At 44.9% G+C, this 15,632-nt stretch overlaps 2 protein-coding genes and 1 long non-coding RNA gene across 5 annotated transcripts in view; 2 read left to right on the forward strand and 1 right to left on the reverse strand.

The window, feature by feature from the left end:
- The window catches only part of TMEM132B (transmembrane protein 132B), a 368,394-nt gene that overhangs the window by 68,237 nt on the left and 284,525 nt on the right, over window positions 1-15,632 (forward strand). The gene's annotated exons all lie outside the window — the stretch shown is intronic.
- LOC308576035 (uncharacterized protein) overlaps window positions 1-15,632 on the forward strand; it is a 476,523-nt gene that overhangs the window by 38,763 nt on the left and 422,128 nt on the right. The gene's annotated exons all lie outside the window — the stretch shown is intronic.
- On the reverse strand, window positions 8,051-13,074 carry LOC308576086. Its single transcript, XR_014003072.1, has 3 exons — window positions 12,800-13,074; window positions 10,734-10,888; window positions 8,051-8,516 (listed from the first exon to the last, which is right to left on the reverse strand). It is a non-coding gene; the product is annotated as an uncharacterized lncRNA (long non-coding RNA).

Here is a 15,632-nt window from a genome sequence, read left to right on the forward strand (position 1 = left end):
GCAAAGTTGCCCCCACCAATGGCAATGAATCGTTTAAATAATAATAATAATAATAAATAAATTTTATTTATACCCCACCCACCCCGGCCAGAGCCGGGCTCAGGGCAGCTAACACCAATAAAATCACAGTAAAAAAAACACATGATAAGGGGAAAAAAACCCGCAATTTAAAGTACAGGTTAAAATGGAATGTAAAATGCAGCCTCATTTTAAAAGTAGCTGATAAATCAAGAACATAAGGCGAGGGAAACATAAGGGTCAGACTGAGTCCAAACCAAAGGCCAGGCGGAACAGTTCTGTCTTGCAGGCCCTGCGGAAAGATGTCAAGTCCCGCAGGACCCTAGTCTCTTGTGACAGAGTGTTCCACCAAGTCGGGGCCAGTACTGAAAAGGCCCTGGCCCTAGTTGAGACCAATCTAACCACCTTGCGACTTGGGACCTCCAAAGTGTTGTCATTTGTGGACCTTAAGGTCCTCCGTGGGGCATACCAGGAAAGGCGGTCCCGTAGGTACGTGGGTCCTAGGCTGCATAGCTGCAATCAATTGGAGGAAATTTACATAATTATTAGAACAACCAAGGTAATATCAGGGAAAAACCAATGGATTCAAGTTACAAGAAAGGAGATCCCACCTAAACATCAGGAAGAACTTTCTAATAGTAAGTGCTGTTTGACAGTGGAACAGTCTCCTTAGGGAGGTGGTGGACTCTCCTTCCTTGGAGATTTTAAAGCAGAGGTTGGGTGGCCATCTATCATGGTTGCTTTAGTTGAGATTCCTGCATTGCAGGGGCTTGGACCAAATGACCTTTGGGGTACCTTCCAACTTTACTATTCTATGATTCTATATTTATACTGTATCTGTTGGCTCTATTGCAGAAAGGATAGATCAACTATGCAGATTTCCAGTACAAAGAATGGAGATCCATAGAGCAATGGTTTTATGAAGTTTTGTATTATCTTTTTATCTGGCTTGACACTTCTGTGTTCCAATAGATGAAGTGGTCTCTTATCAGGCCTTATCTGCATTATCATACCTCTTCAAAGAGTCATGACTTCTTCTAAAGAATTACAGTGGTACCTCTGGTTAAGAACATAATTCGTTCTGGAGTTCTGTTCTTAACATGAAACTGTTCTTAACCTGAGGTACCACTTTAGCTAATGGGGCCTCCCGCTGCCACCGCACAATTTTTCTTCTCATCCTGAAGCGAAGTTCTTAACCTGAGGTACTATTTCTGGGTTAGCGGAGCCTGTAAACTGAAGCGTCTGTAACCTGAAGCGTTTGTAACCCGAGGTACCACTGTATGGGAAACGTAGTTTGCTAAGGGTGCTGAGAGTTGGTGGGTGGCTGCTAGTTTGCCCATTGAGCTACAGTTCCCAGAGTTCCCTGGGAAGAGGGATTGACTCATAGCTGTCAACTGTCCCTTGTTTGGCAGGAAACTCCCTTATCCCAGCGCCATTTCCCGCAGCTGTCCCGGATTGATGATGTCCCTTAAATTTCCCAGGTTTCATGCTTGCCCGGCTCGGGAGGGAAGCAGCGGCTCAGGGTCCTCCGCCTCAAGAGAGCACGTGCACGAGCTGCCGCGTCTCCGTCCCTCCCTTTCCCCCCTCAGGGGCGCGTCATGAGGAGATTGGTGGCGGCAGGCAGGCAGGCAGCCCCTCTCTTGCGAGACTTCTGCCGCGCTGCCAGGGGAAGCCGGAGGCGGCAGCGGCGGCAGCGGCTGAGGAGGCAGCCTGAGGGAGGAGGAAGAGGAGGGGATGGGGAGGGACGCAGAAGGGCGGTGCTTCAGCGGCCGCCGTGGTGCCGCAACCGCCTCATGCCGGGCTTGCCGGCGGCGTGGGCGAGAGTCTCTCTCCTTCCCTCCCTCTCTCTCTCGGGCGGGGAAGGGCCGATGGAACTCCTTGCGCCAGGACGACAGCAGCCCCGACATGCTGCTTAGCATACCCTCCAACCAGTGCAGCATCTTAATGTAGAGATTTCCCCCTCCGCATCCCTTTCATAACTCTATTTTTATAAATCATTTGTCCATCCATAGCTCAAATTTTTACTGCAAGTTTTCTGTCAAGCCTACCAATGTATGTAACTCTTTACAATAGCTTTTCAACTAAATTATAAACTTTCCCCATTCTTTATTAAAGAGGTCCACTTCTTGGTTTCTAATTCTGCCTGTAAGCTTTGCCATCTCGACATGGTTCATCAGTTTTGTTTGCCACTCTTCTTTGGTCGGAGTTGTAGACCCTTAGGATCATCTAGTCCAACCCCCTGCAAAACACAGTCAGGGGCAGCTAAAGCAGCATGGCTCCATCAGTGGCAGATTTATGTATCAGCTAAGCAAAATCCCTTATTTTGGCTGCTGATCCCTTATTTTCAAGGCTGCTGGTCCCTTATTTTCAAATCTGTAAGTTGACAGCTATGGATTGACTGTTAAGCTACTCTGAGAATTGTAGTTCTGTGAGAGGAACAGGGGATCTCCTAAAAAAGCTTGGCACACATCACAAACTAAACTCCCCAGGATTTTTTTTGAGGGAAGCCAGGACTCTTTAGAATGGTATAACAGTGCTTTAAATGTATAATGCGGAAGAAACCATAGAGGAGATGACTTCATGGCCCAGTTAAGTGTAATGTTTCTAAGGGAGCGTAAGGAAGTTGTTGAGGGTAATATTCAGAGAAGCAGCCACTTCTTTTTAAAATAGGAACTTACTTTTGCTAAGTGCTGCAGTTGGATTCTAGCAGTTTGCTTCCAGTTGTTTGCTTTTCTTTTGCTATTGTTAAAAGCCTCAAATTACCCAGGAACCATTTTGAAGGTAATAATGGGGCTCCGCAGAAAGCCCATGGAGGGCTAATCCTGCCAGGCCTGCTCTCTCTCACGCAGGTAAAGTGCTGCTGGTGCGTCGCACAGCACTCAGGTAATGAGTCCGATTTAATGCTGCCCGTAAAGGATGGAGACAGCTGCAGAGCAGAAACTGGCAATAATCAACCTAGTGAAGGAGATAGATTTCAAATCCTCTTGGCAGGACACAGAGTCAAATCAGGATTTGATCTGAAGAGGTTCACTTCAGCTTTGTTTGGAGAAGGTTAGCTCTTGTTGTTGTTGTGTTGTTGCTATGGAGATAATGGGAACCTAGTGTTTCCGCCTCCCCTCCCTGTACCTGCCAGCTTTTTCAAACCCACATCCACAGATTTAAGGCCAAATAAGTTGTTACATGGGCGTTAAAAGACGGAAGAAAGGCAGCTGGGAAAGGCTGCCAGTTTGTGTAGAGGAACGAGGATGGTGATGTTTACAGGCTGTATAACTCTTTCTTCTGCCACTGTTGTAAACAAAATCTGCCCCTTTTCCCTTATGGGGTATCCAAGAGCCCGTATAGAGTCCTTACATAGTTCCCTATTTGTAGGAGAAAATAACAGAGGCCAACCAGAGAATATCGAGAAACAAAGCAGCTAGTAAGCCTGATCTTTATTAAAGCTGTTGCAACAGGGTGCTCCCGTCACGCACAGGAGGACGGAGGAGGACCCAGAGCCAAGGTGTGCCTGTCCTTATATAGACATTTTAAATTCCCTGCCCTGGAGCTCAAGACCACCCCTCCATACATACATCACAGAAGGGGTGTAACCCAAGACCACCCTCCACAAACACCATACCTACATCGCAGAAAAGGCGGTCTACAACAGAAATTTGAATGTTGTTGTTTTTCCTGTCTGCTAGGTTATCTGATAATGCCTTATCTGATTGCCTTTCCTGGTAGTCTGGCCATTCCTTTGAGATGGTGATTACCCAATTCCTGAGACAATGGGACGGTTACCTCCCTCCCTCCCTCCTTGCAGAGAAAACATTTGGTCAGTTTGGGAGTCAAAATGGTTTCAGGTCGGTCTTCCTGCGCTGATCTATGTATGTGCTTGGTTGGTACATTTATTATATATATAAGACCTTAAATTTTATTATTACATCACCCAAGTCCTCGTACGGTGCTGAGCCCCGATATGTGAGGCTAAAAGTGTGCGGAGTAGGGGGTCGCCAGTCTTTGGGGGCCAGTGAGCACATTTGAGCTTTTGAGAAAGTGCCCTGATCTCCAGGTGGGAAGAGATGCAACATTAGGGATGCCGACAACATGCACCCTCTCCTACCCTTCCTTACCCTCTCCTCTAGGGATGGGTGAATTTGTCAGTTTCAGTTTGCACAAGAAGAGCCCTGATGGATCAGGCCAGCATCTCGTTCACACAGTGGCCAACCGGATGCCCACTAGACTCCCCCAATCAGGACTTGAGCGCCACAGCAGCCTTCCTTCCTGCCATCTCCAACAGCTGTCCTTCAGAAGCATAATGCCTCTTGTGCGAAAACCTCCAACCGAATCACAAATGCATGATGGCCCAAAATCACAAGCCGGGGACTGTATGATGTCATATCCTCTAAACTTTTGAGGTAGGAGGGGGAACAATAGGAAACTTAATCTTCTTCCTGTCACAGCACACTCTGCTTCTTACACACAATGGAGTAGGTTGTTTGTAAGCTCTCTTTCAGAGAGCGCACTCCATTTTGAACTGGACTATGGACCTTTGTAACTTTTAAGGATTATTGCCTGCCTGATTTGCATCGCTGCCTTTGTTGAATCCTGGCAAGTCTTTTGATGTGAGTAAACCATATATTTTTCTTGTTAAACAGTCTAAGAGTGATTTCTTTGCTAAGAGGGAATCACAGAAGGGTGAAAAGTGATCCAAATCTATCTATGCATCCTTGGATATCATAATTGTTATAAAACATTGTCTCTAAAAGATTATAAAGATAAGCTGCGCATGGAAAGTGATTTTTTAACTCTGCTGGAATAGGTATTTGCATTCTTACAAATGTAAGACGAGGACGGCTAATTGATAAATAAAATATCCCCTCTTACTCATCTTAAAACCATCCAACTCCAGTGACAGTGGAGTTAGAAAAATGAATTCAGAGATGGGCTATACGATCATCCAGCACGCGACCCTGAATCGTACTGTATTATTAAAGACATCCTTTGGCTTAAAATGTAAAGCAAGGTGTATGTGACTACAAAGTAGCAAGTTTGATAAGACCTAAACTGTGTAAAGTGCCTGTGAGTGCTGCAGGGTGATACAGGTTTAATTCTTAAGGTTAGGAAGAGCACAACCAATTTGCAATGCACATTGGCCAATTTAATGGATGTGAAATTGCACATTGTGTATCCTGCCCTTTGTCTGGAATCCTTGAATGGACTGACAAATGCAATGGGGTACATTAAAAGCCATATGCTTGTATGGAAGTGTGGCACCGGGAAGTCAGTTTGGAGTGAGGGCAGCACTTCTTGCCCTCACTTGGGTTTGGCATCATGATGCCATTGTGCAACCAAGAAAAATAAAAATGGGTGCCAAACAGAAGTGAAGTGGTATGACCAGCATAAAGTAGTGAGGATCTTGAGAGATATTGAGAGCCCCCTTTTGTGTGTAGTGAAAATAGTTTCCAACAAAAGTTCAAGGCACCTTTAAATCTCTATCTCTTTTCCTGCTAGTTGAGACTTCCCTCCTTTCAATACACTTAGAGCATAGGTTGAGGTGAGATGTTGCACTAGGTAACTGATTAAGGATCAGGCTTGTCAGTTGATTGGAACTGCTTTGATTGGCTGACAGGTGTGCTCGAAATGGATCCTAACTGGCCCATAATCATGTCCTCTTCGCATTGACAATGCCTTCAATTAAACCTGCAAAGGAGCCTATTTGCATGCAGTCTGAGTGCCACAGGGCACATCCTTGCTCTCTGGCAGAGAAATGGCAAAAAAATTCTTGTGTTGGTAGCGCATCAGAAAGTCTCAGAGAAGTTTCCCTGAGGGTAACTAAAAGCACTTGGGATGTTGGCAGCTGCTGCAGAATAGCTTGGGGCCATACTCCAGAGAGCTTTAAATGTAACTGATTACAATTCACCTCCTTTCAGACCAACTTGAGGAAAGCTGGAATAATCTGATGGTAAAAGAGGAGGAGTGCCTGGCGTGCTCTGGTCCATGCGGTCATGAAGAGTCGGACACGACTAAACGACAAAACAACAAAAAGAGGGGGGAAGGCTGGTTATGCTCATGTGTACAGTCATACCTCAGGTTGAATATACTTCACGTTGAGCGTTTTCAGGTTACTCTCTGCGGCGACCCAGTAGTACAGGAATGCGTTACTTCCGGGTTTCACCACTCATGCATGCACAGACAATCAAAATGACGTCACGCACATGCACAGAAGCGGCGAAACGCGACCTATGCATGCGTAGACATTCCGTCGCGTCTTACGCTCTACTCAGGATGTGAACGGGGCTCCAGAACGGATCCCGTTCGCATCCAGAGGTACCTTTGTATTGAACATTATCCCTCCCACGCCCTACTCTTGTTTTCAGACATCACCAAAATGTAGATTGCAAGCTCCTTGAGGCAGGGATCTTCCATTTTTTAAAGGTGCTGTTTGTATTACAGTGCAAATGCAAAACACACACACACAACTCTGTAATGCCCTGTGATATTTTGTATGGTGTGGTACCTTGAGTAAGGTTCCCCCAGATGAGCTAAGTGATTTTTGCAAGACTATACAGGGACTCCTTTGAGTCCCAAGGCATTCCATGGCAGGCTGGGATGAATGAGAAGGGGGAAGAAGATGATGGCATGGGGGAAACAGAAGAAGAAGAAGAAGAAGAGGAGGAGGAGTTTGGATTTGATATCCCATTTTATCACTATCCAAAGGAGTCTCAAATCGGCTAACTTTCTCCTTTCCCTTCCTCCCCCACAACAAACACTCTGTGAGGTGAGTGGGGCTGAGAGACTTCAAAGAAGTGTGACTAGTCCAAGGTCACCCAGCAGCTGCATGTGGAGGAGCGGAGACGTGAACCCGGTTCACCAGATTACGAGTCTATCGCTCTTCCTCCCCTTTCAGGATTCCCTTGCTCCAGCTGAAGAAGCCGAACTTCCAGCTCCCCTTTATTCTCCCAGGGAGAAGAGTACAGCAAAGGAATCTGGGGAGGGCATCAACCAACTTCTGAGGAGAACTAGCTATGGAAGGGGCATGCACAGCCCGGTTATCCAGGACCCAGTGGTGCTTCCATCACTAGGAAAACACCCATCAGCCCTGACTCAGTGAGCTCCTGTGCACTCAACAGTGTCACAAGGCACGGGAGTCTCATGAGCAAGCATGCCTTGTCCATCTTTAAATGCTTGGAGGGTGGGCCTGCCAACCTGTTGGGGGCAACTCCGTTGCTTCCATGCTTTGCTGAACATATTGCCCTGATTTTGGACTCGTTCAGCTTGGAGCCCTGCTTCTCGCCTGGCTGCCCTCGCCTTTCCCATCATCTAGTCTGAGCGTAGCAGCTGCCGGGGACCCATCACCTGTTGCTGAGTCCTGTATCTCTTTTCTGCCTCAGTGAAGATGTCTTCCTTATTCTAAAGCAGTGGTTCTGAAAGGGTGTGGCAGGAATGGATGGCAAGTGTGGCAGGAAGATTCAAGGACAATCAAAGAAACATTTAAACATTTCAGTATAGTATAGTATGGTATCAATTTTTATTTTTTACTTTAATTTGCAGAATATGGCTAGTCAATAGCATTGTCTTTTTCTTCTGCAGTTCTCCACAACAGATTGTTTCAGCTCTGGCAAATAGAAAGATCAGAAAAGAAAATGATTACATTGCAAATGTTAGGGGGACCCCTGACCATTAGGGCCAGTCGTGGACGACTCTGGGGTTGCGGCGCTCATCTCGCTTTATTGGCCGAGGGAGCCGGCGTACAGCTTCTGGGTCATGTGGCCAGCATGACTAAGCCGCTTCTGGCAAACCAGAGCAGCACATGGAAACACCGTTTACCTTCCCGCCGGAGTGGTACCTATTTCTCTACTTGCACTTTGACGTGCTTTCGAACTGCTAGGTGAGCAGGAGCTGGGACCGAGCAACAGGAGCTCACCCCGTCACAGGGATTTGAACCGCCGACCTTCTGATCGGCAAGTCCTAGGCTCTGTGGTTTAACCCACAGCGCCACCCGCGTCCCATTGCGAACATTAGAAACCACTTTTTTTAAAAATATGTTGGCTGGTTGGATGTATTAGATTTAATAAATTGGAGAGCTACTTTTACATTGTCCTAAGGAGGCATTTTCAGCAAAGGAGAAAAACATGGATCTTACAACTTAGCTTTGAGAAGTCATTTTTTTCTTTGCCTTCAGTTTCTGCATCAGATGTTCCTAGTCTGGATTTTCTCCATGAACTTGGGAGCGAATGGCCAGACCTTAGTCGACAGGCTTGTCTCTTCTGCCTGAGCTGCGAGGATATTGGTGGCCATGTCCTTGTCCTTCAAAGTGGCTTGATGACAGCCAATCAAGTCCCGTGTTATGACTGGGGGTCACTGCCAAGGTCAAAGCAGCACACCTGTGGTCTTGCTTTAGCAGTTTTGATTGACAGGTTTCCAGTCCTTTGTTTCGTTTGCCCTTCTGTGTTTGAGCCCCTGTCTCGCACATCTGTCGCTGAAGGCTGTGTTTGGAGAAAGCGGGTTTTCTTCTTCTTCTTCCCTTTTTGGAAGAGAGAAAGAGGATTCATTTGTACACTTGTGCAGATAAATATTTGCTCCTGGGTGTTTGTCTAAAATTCCCTGGAGATGGTGTGGAAAATGCATTTTCAGTGGATGCAGTCATCTCTTTCTTCTTTTCTACCACCACCAATGTGTTTGCGCATGCATGGACACACATGCCTTTCTTCTTATTCTTTTAGAAGTGAGAACAGGCCTCTGAACGTTTCCAAACTGGTAGCTAGAAGGTGCTCTTCCTTCACACAGCAAATAGTAAAACTATGCCATTTGCTCCCACTAGACGTATCAATGGCCACCAGCGTGGGTATTTAAGGCATGGTGATGTTTCTTGTTGGGCAGTGAATTTGAGGGAAACTGAATTGGGGACGGACATGAGATTTTGGCTAATTTCCTGGGGGTAATTAAAAATGACTATCTAGAGATGATTTGGAGTGGGGGATTGCGTGTGGGGGGAATTGAAAGGGAACTGAACTGATTTGGATCATACATAGATCATGACTTAAAGCAGAACAAAAATGAAAGAAGTACTTATTTGCACAGTGTATAGTTAAACTTAGGGATGCGGGTGGTGCTGTGGGTTAAACCACAGAGCCTAGGGCTTGCCAATCAGAAGGTCGGCGTTTCGAATCCCCGTGATGGGGTTAGCTCCCGTTGCTCGGTCCCTGCTCCTGCCAGCCTAGCAGTTCGAAAGCATGTCAAAGTGCAAGTAGATAAATAGGTACCGCTCTGGTGGGAAGGTAAACGGTGTTTCTGTGCGCTGCTCTGGTTCGCCAGAAGCGGCTCAGTCATGCTGGCCACATGACCTGGAAGCTGTACGCCGGCTCCCTTGGCCAATAAAGCGAGATGAGCGCCGCAACCCCAGAGTCGGCCACGACTGGACCTAATGGTCAGGGGTCCCTTTACCCTTTACCTTTATAGTTAAACTTGTTCCCATAAGAGGCAGTGATAGTCACCAGCTTAGCTGACTTTAGAAGAGGATTAGACAAGCTCATATAGTACAATGGTACCTCAGGTTAGAAACGCTTTAGGTTACAAACACTTCAAGTTACAGACTCTGCTAACCTGGAAGTAGTACCTCGGGTTAAGAACGTTACCTCAGGATCAGAACAGAAATTGTGTGGCAGTGGCGCAGCGGCAGCAGGAGGCCCCATTAGCTAAAGTGGTGCTTCAGGTTAAGAACAATTTCAGGTTAAGAATGGACCTCCGGAACGAATTAAGTTCTTAACCCCTGGTACCACTGTATAAGGCTATGCTCTACCTCCATTCCTCTGGTACTTGGGTAGACTGCCATTGCACATGGATATCCCATTTAGTTACAACTCCCCGGAGCTCCATAAAGCATGACCAATGATCAGAGATGATGGGAGTTGTAGTAGCAACACCTGGAGGGCCAAAGGTTCCTCACTCCTGACTTAAGTCATCTCTTCCCCCATCTAAAAACCCCCACATCCTTTTGCCTTTCTTTTCACAAGAAGGTGCCCCCAATCCCTCAATACTTTTGGTTTCTCCTTTCATACTTTCCCTGCAAATGTCTTGTTTCGTGACCAGAACGGTGCCCAGTCTTCTAAATGCAGCTGCTCCATAGAATTACATAAAGTAGACTGTGGAATATGTGACTCCCCAGATGTTTCTGGACTCCAGTTCCCATCCCTGACTCTCTCCCTCTCTGTGTGTGTGTGTATGTATGCATGATTTATGCACACACACACACACACACACACACACACACACACACACATGTATATGTATATATGTTTATATATACATAGATCATATATGCATGAAAAAGACAGCCCTTTCCCCCAAGGAGCTTACATTTGGGAAATGCAACATGTGTCAAAGGGGAAAAAGAGCGTATGAGAGTAGCAAGTTCAGACATGCTGTTCTCTGTTCAGTGACCCTAACAAGACAGGGTTTCTTCTTGCCAAACCAAAGGGGTGGGGGTGGGGACTCTTTTAAAGAAATCTAAAAATGAACAGATGGCAGAAGAAGGCTGGTCCAGATGCAGTGAGGTGTGAAAAGCTTGAAGACCTTTGGCTGCTTTGACCTCAGTCAGATAGAAATTCTGACAGCCATGTACTCCACAGAGAAGAAGCTGCTTTCTGTAACCAAGGGTGGGCTGAGGGCATCAGCTTGGCAGGAAGCACGAGCTGTTGGAACGTGACAGGCCCTTTCGCATAGTTACAGCCCCACACACCTGAGGGTGGAGAAACCATGCGTGGCCTCTCAGTCCTCTGTATATGGCCCTTGAGACTCTCCCTGGGTGACAGCCTTCCTTGCCCTACGGTCTTCCAGTGACCTTGCCTGGCTGGAATGTGTCCTTGGAACGGTGACGATGCTGCTTGTTTCACTGGTTGGAAAAATATGGGTGGATGTCAGAAATGTTTGCTTGGGTGGATTACAGGCTACTGCACAAAGGTGACTTGCACCCACTTTTGCCCTTGGCCCCGCCCACCACTGGCATGCAACCCTTGTGCGGTTACCTATTACCGCCTTTCCCGGTATGCCCCACGGAGGACCTTAAGGACCATAAATAGCAACACCCTAGAGGTCCCGGGCCCTAAAGAAGTCAGATTAGCTTCAACCAGAGCCAGGGCATTTTCAACACTTTTATTATTGCCTGGTGGAACGCTCTGCCTCATGAGACCAGGCCCCTGCAGGATCTGATTTCTTTCCGCTGGGCCTGTAAGACAGAGTTGTTCCGCCTGGCCTTTGGCTTGGAGCCAATTTGATTCCCTCCCTCTCTTTCTTTTTTCTTTTCCTTTCTCCTCCTGCGATGAGGCTACATTTTAATATTTTAATGTTTCAATATTTTAATGTTGTATTTTAATTTTGTTTTTAAGTTGTTAATCATTCAACTTGTTTGTATTATTGCTTGTTAGCTGCCCTGAGCCCGGCCTTGGCTGGGGAGGGTGGGGTATAAATAAAAAATATTTATTATTATTATTATTAGGGAATGTGGCCCTCAGGCTGAAGAAGGCTCCTCATGCCTGTTGGAGTGCTTTCTAAAGAGTGAGCCCCATTTAAATCCATTGAATCCCTGTCACTGAAGTGCTAGGCTGGACAGTGAACTGACTGTGTTGACTCTGCCGCAATCACCAAGTGTGGGGGTTGCAGCCAAATTGCAATTTTGCTAGTTAAGCACAGGCCGAGCACACAGAGAGTTCTTGAACTTCCTAGAGAGGACCTTCTGTGTACTGTCACTTCTTTTTCCTCCTCTGGGCAAGAACTCTGTAACAAAGGGGAAAAATACTTCCTTCTGTCTGTGAGGAGACACTCTGTTTCTACCATGCCTCCAAGCTGACCAGATGTGCATGGCTAAAGCTCTTGCTTCCAACCATGTTAAATCCTGTCTACCAGCTTTTATTTTACTGTAGCTTAGTATTTTTCTGCATATTACTTTTGCTGTATATGCTGTCTGCATTGAAATGTAAGTAAAACCTTTTTTCATTTGTTTTACTAAAAACATCTGGCTTATTCTCTGCAATGGAGATGAAGAAGGGGAAGGTCAGCAGACCACGAAAGGGATAGAAAGATGTAATTGCCTAATTCCTAAGATGCAAAACTTACAAGTTTTATTTTTGCTAAAAAGGCTTCACAGCCAGAATACTTATATATTTCTCCCACACATACCAGAAAGGAGGTTTAGATCTAAATCTGCAGATTTAATCCTCAATCCATCTCCCACACCATGGATTTGGTGACAGTCTGATGGGTGCAAGCAGACCCAACTTATCTGTAGAAGTGCCCACTTGCAAGCCCAGCTCTGTGGCTTGGGAAGACAACAATGAAAATGACCGTGCCTGTTCCACTCTTTGAAAGGGGAGGTCAGGGGAGCAAGCATTGGGACCATGTCTTAGCTTACGATTAATCACATATCCCAGAGCTGTGCTATGAATTGTAGACAATGTAACCTGATCTGTGAGGGCGCCCTATGGTGGATTCTGGAACAAAGCCTTTCACAACTGTTAGATAGATTTAGATGAGTAGGAGAGGATGTTTTATTTAGTAATTATTCTTTCTCTTTTTCTCACTTGTGTAAGTATGCAAATACTATTTCAGCAGAGGTAAAAAAATCACCCTCCTTGCACAACTTATCTTTAGAAGCTTTTAGGACAAAGTTGCATAACCTTCTAGAACAATTAGGATATCCATGGTTGCTTAGTCCAACTTGGATCATCTCATTTTTAATGTTTCACTCTTAACAAACAAATCACTCTCAGGCTGTTTAAGTAAACAAGAAAATATAAGGTTAACTCACATCAAAATCTTGCCAGGATTCAACAAATACAGTGATGAAAATCAGTCAGGCAATAATTCTTAAAAGTTAAAAAGTCCACAGTCCAGAATGGAGTGTGTTCTCTGGAGGAGAGCTTACAGACACCCTACCCCATTGTAGGTCAGAAGAAGAGCGTGCTGTGACAGGAAGAAGAAGAGTGAATTTCTATTATTCCTCCTCCCACCAGAAAAAATTAAAGAATATGACATCATAGTGTTCTGTTTATGACTCTATAGCAATCATGCTTTTGTGATTTGGCTGCAGATCTTCCCACAAGAACAGAACAACTGAGCTGAAAGTTTCAATGTCTACGAGTCTACGAGTTTACGAGTGAGAGCCAGGACAAATGGGGCTGCAAAATTAGGCCAGATGTTAGGCTCCACGAGGAGCAGGGACTTGTATGATATTGCTCAAGCTGTAACCAAGATTTAATTTTTTTAGCTATGTTTTATTACATTGATATAGTGCTTTCCTTTCATCATGGAACCTATGGTGGAGTGTGCATATCCCATTATGCAGGTGAGCACTCTGGCAAAGCCAGAATGCCTCCTGAAGCCTATGGGAGGAATTGGCTAGGACAGGGATGTCTAACCGGTCGTCCACAATCGACAGGTCGATCCCCAGGTGCTAGCGGCCGATCACAGTCTCTTTTTTCTCCGTGGGGGAAAAAGAACATCCAGCCCCACCTCCTTGCTCTATCCTTCATTGGCGCACGATTGCAAAAATGGAAGACGGAGGGCCCTGCAGGATTTAACTTCCTTCTGCAGGACCTGTAAGACAGAGCTATTCCGCCTGGCTTTCAATATTTGAACTTAGCCTGATCTTTTATTCCCCTTCCTTCCCTCCCCTTCCCCTTTTTATGAAGATTACCCGCTCTGGGATCCCACAGCTAATTCTCCCCTGGTTTCTTCGCTGGCCCAAATAGGACTAATTTAGCCAGCTAGATAATGAAACTGTTTGATTTATTTTATTGTTTTTATTTTGTTTTGTTAACTTAATGTTTTGCATTGCCTTTTTTTAGTGTTTAAGTTTTTTGAAAAATAATAAATATTATTTAAAAAATAATAATAATAATTTAGCCAGCTAGCCCTGGTGATCATCTAATGTTTAGAATCATAGAATCATAGAATCATAGAGTTGGAATAGACCACAAGGGCCATCGAGTCCAACCCCCTGCCAAGCAGGAAACACCATCAGAGCACTCCTGATATATGGTTGTCAAGCCTCTGCTTAAAGACCTTCAAAGAAGGAGACTCCACCACACTCCTTGACAGCAAATTCCACTGTTGAACAGCTCTTACTGTCAGGAAGTTCTTCCTAATGTTTAGGTTTATTGGATGGATTTCCCCCTAAATTGATTTCTGAATTCTGAATTTATTGTTATTCATGTTTTATACTGTATTTTATGCTGTTTTGTTGTTGCATCAATTAAGTGTTTTAAATTTGTTGTTAGCCGCCCTGAGCCCAGTTTTCTGAACCGGGAAGGGCGGGGTATAATATATATATATATATTTATTTATTTGTTTGCTGAGTGATCGTTTGGTGAGTGACTTTTACCTCCCCCTCCAAAAAAAACCTCCACAACTTTGACTTCCCCCCTAAAAAATGCTCAACAACCTGGGTGTCCCCCCCCCCAAAAGGATAGATCATTGCCAGTTTCTTCTTCTGGGAGTAGATCACAGTCTCTTGGGAGTTGGACGCCCCTGGGCTAGGAGACTTTGGGAGTCAGGAAATGGTGGCAAAGCTACTTCTTGGGAGTAGCGAATGGAGGTATCGCTGTCTCATGAGGCTCCCCTGTTGGGGGTCTTTAGCAGAGTGATCTTCGCTGACTCCAGTTGCCCCCAGGACCCTGAAAATACAACCCCATACATCAAAAGAGGGGTCCAAATACTGGGATCCTGAATAAAGATAGAAAGTAGTAGTTTTATTCTGTTTATTTTATTTTAGGTGGAACACAGTGGATGTAGGTTTCAAAGATGTGTGTGCTCTTGGGATGCCTGATTTCAGTTGCTCAGATACAAGAAGATAGTGAGAGTTTTATGTATTTATTGTTACATTTAAAACTCACCTGGAGTTAGCAAAACTGACGGATTTAATAAGGAATAAGTCAAAAAATTTAATTCAGAAACAATGGAAATGTTTAAATGATTATTTATACAAGCAGGGCTCAAATACGAAAGTTTGGCTGTGTCTAGACTAACCTTGTAAAGAATACAGAGAACATAAAGATTTGATTGATTATGAAAGAATCTAAGGGAAATGATTGAAGAAGAGATTTAAATGCGAGCAAGACAACTAAGAGACTTGTGGTGAATGCAGTGAAAGTCTTTTATAATATTTTAGCTAAGATTTTTATATTGCAGTATTTGAAGCAAGAATTTGGTAATATCTTTTATTTTTCCTTTTTTATTAGTTTTCATTTTGGAAAATATGTGTTTACAGTGTTATGTATTGTTCTTTGTTTTTCTTTGTTTAATTTCTATTTCTTGAAAAATTTAATAAAAATAAATAAATCTCACCTTTCCTCCAAGCAGCTCAATGTGTCAAGCATGGTTCTCCCTCTTCCCATTTTATCCTTGCAATCATCTTGCAAGGTGGGCTAGGCTGAGAGAGAGCAAGGCCACCCAGGGAGCCTCACGGCCAAGTGGAGGATTTGAACCTTGGTCTCTCAGCTCCTAGTCCAGCACTCTAACCGCTTCCTGTGCCTTGTACTTTGCAGAAGAATAAATGGGCAAGCTGCAGACTGATTTTCGTCCTCCTTACTGAGACTGCATTCCGTGTGTTATTTCCATGGGATTAGAGTATCTGACCTTGT

The sequence above is a fragment of the Podarcis bocagei genome (assembly GCF_964188305.1).
Source record: "Podarcis bocagei genome assembly, chromosome: 16".
NCBI classification, from domain to species: domain Eukaryota; kingdom Metazoa; phylum Chordata; class Lepidosauria; order Squamata; family Lacertidae; genus Podarcis; species Podarcis bocagei.